Below are 6,372 nucleotides of genomic sequence, written 5' to 3'. Positions count from 1 at the left end.
TAGACTACTGTTGGTGCTACTATAGCGTGAGGTCTACCTCCCGTTAGTACTATAGCATGAGGTCTACCTCTGCATTATCCATCCCTCATGGATATCACACATTTCCATACATTTATTTTAGCGATAAACATTTAATTTGTACATATCCTAGGAATGACTTAAATAGATAATTGGTTTTCTAATTAAATTTATATTAAAGGGGGTAGGCGACATATGGCAGTAGACCTCACGCTAATGCGATAGACCTCAGGCTGCACCTGGGTAGGCGACATATGGCGGTAGACCTCACCCTATAGTAGCACCCTACTGTCTTTGTTGTCTAAGTGGCACAAGAAATACCAACCCCAAATTTATTATTTAATTTCTGTAGTGCATATCGGGGTATAAAAGACATTTTACTACCAGAAATAAAAAACAAAAACTGACAGTACAAAATTTCAACTGCTTTGTAATGTCAGTTTTTGGTTTGAGTTTTAGCGGAATGCTCTTAAAGAAGCTGTAAAGCAAAACATTGAATGTCTAATTAATTAAAAACAACAATGTGGTGTTATAAGTTTATTTCAAGTATTAAAACCTCAAACTTACATAAATTTTAAGTATTATATGATTTAAATACTTTTTTTTTCTTGTAGATAAAACAGTATACTGACTATCAGTTGGAAAGTTGCAGTTTTGCCCAAGAGGAATCTATTTTCATTCAAATAAAACTTTGCTACATTTCTATGATGATCTGCACTTGACTGACATTTTGTAAATCAAATACAAACTTGAGAATGAATTTTATGTGGTGAACAAACTCTTGTGTGTTCAGTTTGTCAATGAAGTAAAGAAAGAGTTTACAGCCTCTTTGGGAATCAGTTTACTCGATTTCTGTTCTAGCATCATGGTTTACAATGGGGGAGGATGCTCATGGCTAACAGTGATTGAGGATGGAGATGCTGGTGATTATGCCTTCTGATAACATTCTTGCATCAAGTTTCTGACGTTATTTATATAGGTCAAATCAATGTAAAATGTAAAAAAAATTATAATCTTTATCATGTCCATCATGATTCTAGTTACATTTTTACTTGAGACCGTGTTTATTGTATTTGTTGGTGTAGCAAGTACAGTTTATTATTTCTCTCTAACATTAGAGTAGAGTAAATCTGCAAGGTGCCACTATGTTGAAACAATTTGAAACTGCTCCTTCAGCAGACTGGACTGTTTGATTAAACAAAGAAGTACATGCTCCAGGACTAAATCGAACTGTTCACTCTCACAAAAGTAATTCTCGCCTGAGGTTATAAGATTATTTTATTTATTTCTTGGTTTTATCATTTATGGAATTTTCCTTATATTGTTTTAGTTCAGCTATATTCCTATTTGCCTTAAAAATGATAGTGGACCTGCCTGCTGGTGAATATTAAATAGATCATTCTTATGTTAAGAAATTGACATGAGGTATCCTAGTGGTGACATATGGATAGTAAGTTCATGTATGATTTCGTAAAACAAATGCTAATATGTTAATCATGTGATATGTAATCTCTTGGTTTGGCCAAGAAATAAAAGCCTCTTCTGTGAAAATATACAAGCTGCCAAGAAAAGCTAGATTTGTGATACGCAAGAATTTGGTATTATTAAAATAAAGTTCTTTGCAGATACTTGCTTCATCATTATTTGATTTCACATTATTTTTGAAAAGTGTTTAATAATATTATTCCTTTGTCTAATCCTATAAATTAAGTTTTCTTCTTCTTCCTAATTCATTATTATACTTGGTAGTTTGACATTTATATTGTTACTGTTTTTCCTTTGAATATTTCTGAGTTTGAGATACTTATTTATAAAACAATTGTTGTCACCAACTAATTCATTAATTTCAGGAATTTTCAAAACATGTTTTGTGATGAATAAACTTGTAAATTTTTTATCTTACCATTTTTGTAGTAAAATGGTTCTTTAATACATATCAACACAAGGCTAGGTTACACATACTGCAGTGATTATTTCATACAGCTTTGTTATTATTAAGTTATACCAAATTGGATGGATGGTGTAGTAGTTTGTACAAATTACTGCGAGCACAGATTAATCACCACTTTAATATATGTTAAATGGTCACTGACACAAGTAGTCTGAGATTGTGGAATACTACACTTGTAGCTGTACTTTAATTCAAAGCTGATGAGACTTAGTGTTAACAGTGTGGTACACACAATCCTCTCATGTTGATATTTCTCTGCTCCAGCAATTAGTCGGTAGTGTTAGTCTGATACTAGTAAGTAAGTCAGTAGTAGTAGTAGTAATATGGTAAAACAAAAGCCCTGCATTTAAAAACTACATCTCTCTTAAAAGTTAAAAACTGTAAAAAATAAGGTTTGTTTTATATGTGCTAGTTTTTTCTTTCCTGTCCATGTTCAATTTACTCTTTTAAAAATACTTCCTGAATATTCTGTAAATGTAATACTAACACTATTAGTATTACTAATACTAGTGTATGTATTTATAATAACACTAACTGTATCAATGATAGTGATGATAACAATTTACAGGTATTGAGGTGGTTAATATTGAAGTATTATGAAATATGTCAATCTTTATACTATCAAAATAGTATATTTTAAAATAAATGTACCTTGAGTTACTTTGAATTTCTTCAAAAACTTAAAATCTGTTTTTAACTTTAACACAACTATTTTTTATACCCATAGTCATACTCATATTTACACTTTGAACGTAGTATTACATGTGTACATAATATACTATATAGTAGTGCTAGTAATATGAAAACTAAACGTGTTTTACAAGTTCCCATAACGTATATTCAAAGTTATTGATGTTATGGAAAGAAATATAGGAAAATAAATCCTATTCAAACTATTATTATACTCTCGTCAATTCATGTTTAAAAAAAAAAGCTAAACGTTTTATAAAATATCCCATGGAGAGAGATGTTAAATCCGATAAATCAAATAAGTAGCTTTTAAATATAAATAATTCAGAAAAACGACTTCTGATACTGCTATGAAATATTCATCAGCAGGGGCGTTGAGAGCCAGCCCAGGCTCTGGGGTCAGTAATATCATCGGGGCCCAGTTTTATTCTATTTATTAACTTTTGCTGATTTTTCATAAAATACATTTAGGTGACAAATTTCTTCATGAATCCATGAAGAAGCAGTAGTCATTTTTGCTCATTAAGTAGCATGCATTTCTAACGAGCTTTGAAATATCCCACTGCCGGGCCTCTTCAACAGGCCCCGGGAGAGCTGCCCCCTTCTATTCAGCCCTGTTCATCAGACTTTCATTATAAGTTATACTTATACATTTATGTGGGAGTACACACACACACAGTCCTAAACTAACACAAGCTGCTATCAGATAAACATTATTAAACATAATCTTTACACAAGAAAAAGGGTTAGTACATGATTTCAACTTTTTAACATCTAATTGTCAATGGTGTCAGAACATCTGCAGGAAAATTGAGAAGCTAGATATGAAAAGGCGAAATTTAAACTGTGACTACCCATCCCTTTCTTAACTCAGATTCTTCCAAGCTAAAATTAAAAAGTACTAACTGAATAGTAAGTTATTTAAAATTCTTAAAATGCTGTAATCATCTCCCTCAGGCAACACACAAGACGCCACGACATTTGCATAAATGGAAGATAAAACTTTGTCAAGAGAACAAACTTAATGTTTCAAAAATAACCTGACTACCACACTCAATCAAATAATAACTCAATACTTCAGGCTCAGTTTAACATTTTCACATATTCAAGAATTAATTACTATATATTTTCCTGAATTGAGGCTTAAAATTCTTAAATAGTTATAAAACTTCAAAGAAAATTATCGATGTTAAACCACACGCTCTTCACGTGAAGTCAAACCTCCTTCCGCAAAACAACGACACAAATATCTTAATTAAAACCATAGTCTACAACATCAAACAAGCCCTTATTAAAATTTCTGCCAATACCAGATATCATTTCAGTAAGAGTAGTAAATTATGTGGCGGAATACTTCTAATTTTTCCTTACTAGGAACCAAATCCCTCGCTCTTGTGTCTTTAAAGGTACGAATCACTCATCTCTGACATAGCTGAGCTGATCGCAAAATATTTAGGCACAAGCTGACTATCATGCTCCCTCAAGTCTGTTAATTTTCTGGAGATGTTGTGGCAGCATTTACCACGTGCTGCTAGCTGTCCTGTACCTGTTGAACTATCATTTGAAACCAATAACTTTGCCTAGTATAGGCAGTTCATTTTATAGTAACCCAAAATTCCATAGTCAATGTAGATGCATTGCATGTCTCTTTCAGAACTATGTGTAGACTGCACTATAAAAACCATGGGAGGACCAGAATATCCCTCCCCATTCAATGGGTGTCAGTGTGATTGTGCCCTAGTGCCAGGACATGTGGTTGATTGATTCAGCCTTGGTGTGGCTCAAGCTTAGTTTGATGGAGGTACCTGGGTATAACAGTCTGTCTGAGGTTTAGTTTAAGCAACTACAATTGCAAGCTTCTTTCTGTTCTGCAACTGTTTCAAAGTTACCACTTTTTACTTTGTCACGACGGAAATTGACACTATATATATATCTCAAATATAGGTTATGCTTCATTGTCTCACTAGGTAGTCTCTCCACCAACTTGTCAATGAGAATATTCCCTCAATCTCCGGGGGCCACTGCAGGTGCAGGGTATGCCTTACCTTTAGAATGGCAAAGATCGTCTGCATAAGGAACAAGTTCTCTGTGCCACCAATTTTCCAAGACTAGAATTCAGCCCAAATGGATGGCTTGATTTCCATCACGTCAAAACATATGCATAACTTGACAATGACTGTCTCACAGTTACATAATTCTTTGATGACATCTAGGGATGGACATTTGAGACTCAAGATCAAGCACTGGACAGCCTTTTCTGTAGACTAACCATTCCAAGCATCTTGGATATTATGGTATGCAGGCATATTATGCATTTTACCGCTTTTTATTTTCATGGAGAATTTTCCAAAGTTTTTCTTTTATTCTAAGTCTATGCAACTTTTGCACAATATATAATCTACAAAGTCATGCAGTTGTTTTTGTTCTATATGCCTTTGTTCAATTTGTTATTCTCTAGAAATAAAAAAGTCGTAATGTCAAGATATCACCTGAACTACTGTTGGAGGACACTAACTGTCGAAATTCTCGCGCAGTTTGCAGCATTACACAAAATGCCCCAATGGACAGAATAGGGGAGTGCTAGTTGCTATGGATAAATCCAACATTTTACATAAAGTAAGAAACACTAGGTTTAAAGATTCTGGAATAGTCTTGATAGATAAAACATTCTTGTTCTTGATCTTACATGAGTTTTTTTAACAAAAAGATATAATGAATGAGAAAACCAGTTAATCAATTCACAAATCCAATGAAAGGTGACTGTCCAACATCCAGAAAGCAAGTACACAGTGTGTTTTTGTCCTTGATTGAAATAAAGATTGTTTTCATTTTGTATTAAACATCATGTCTAGTCTTTTTACTTGTTTGTTTAAACTCAGTTTTAGTTACATTATTCATTATTTTATAATTTATCTTGCTGATCCTCCCATTACAAAGCAGACCTACCTAATACTCTTTGAGTAAGTCAGTTTAACCTGAAAATACTGCAACACAATATAACCTGTCTGCCAATGGAAAAGACGGCATTTTATCTTCACATACTATGTACAACCTTATGGCTATCTTTCCTGTGTAAAGATAAAAGGTGAATCTCAGGTGAATGACAAAACAAATGATAGCTATAGTGATAGTAGCTTCACGACCTTCTTGACCAAGGTGCTGTGTACAACTGACTACACACGCACACTTGCATAAATGAAAAAATTTGAAAAGTTCCTATATTAAAGAAAATAAAAAGGTGGCTAGGACGCTCGACTCGCAATCTGCGTGTCGCAGGTTCGCATCCCAGTCCCACCAAACATGCTCGCCCTTTCAGCCGTGGGGTCAATAGTGACGGTCAAAGAGTAAAAGAGTAGCCCAAGAGTTGGTGGTGGGTGGTGATGACTAGATGCCTTCCGTCTAGTCTTACACTGCTAAATTAGGGACGGCTAGCTCAGATAGCCCTCGTGTAGCTTTGCACGAAATTCGAAACAAACAATTGTTTCAGAGTTTAAGTTGAAAAGTTTGATGGGAACTTAGATCTATAGGATGCGTCAAAGTAAAAGTAGCCTGTAGCAAACATTATCGAAGAAATGAATTAATTATTTATCGTTATGTGTACTTCACCAAAGTGGACTTAGCATTACCTTCAGCAAATAATCCAAAAGAACCCGCCCAGTGATAGGACACTTTACAACAATATTGTTACGTCTCCGTTTGTTAATTGATTTTCC

The 6,372-nt window shown here is 33.9% G+C and overlaps 1 protein-coding gene across 1 annotated transcript in view; it reads right to left on the bottom strand.

Moving 5' to 3' along the window:
- LOC106469091 (mitochondrial tRNA-specific 2-thiouridylase 1-like) overlaps positions 1 to 2,236 on the bottom strand; it is a 25,749-nt gene extending 23,513 nt beyond the window's left edge. Inside the window, exon 1 of the mRNA XM_022397501.1 lies at positions 1,922 to 2,236. The gene's annotated coding sequence lies outside the window, so the exon portion shown is untranslated. The remainder of the gene's footprint in view (positions 1 to 1,921) is intronic.
- Positions 2,237 to 6,372: the final 4,136 nt, after the last annotated feature.

Source organism: Limulus polyphemus, unplaced genomic scaffold, assembly GCF_000517525.1.
Source record: "Limulus polyphemus unplaced genomic scaffold, Limulus_polyphemus-2.1.2 Scaffold3296, whole genome shotgun sequence".
Taxonomy (NCBI): domain Eukaryota; kingdom Metazoa; phylum Arthropoda; class Merostomata; order Xiphosura; family Limulidae; genus Limulus; species Limulus polyphemus.
This window is presented reverse-complemented; position numbering and strand designations above follow the sequence as displayed.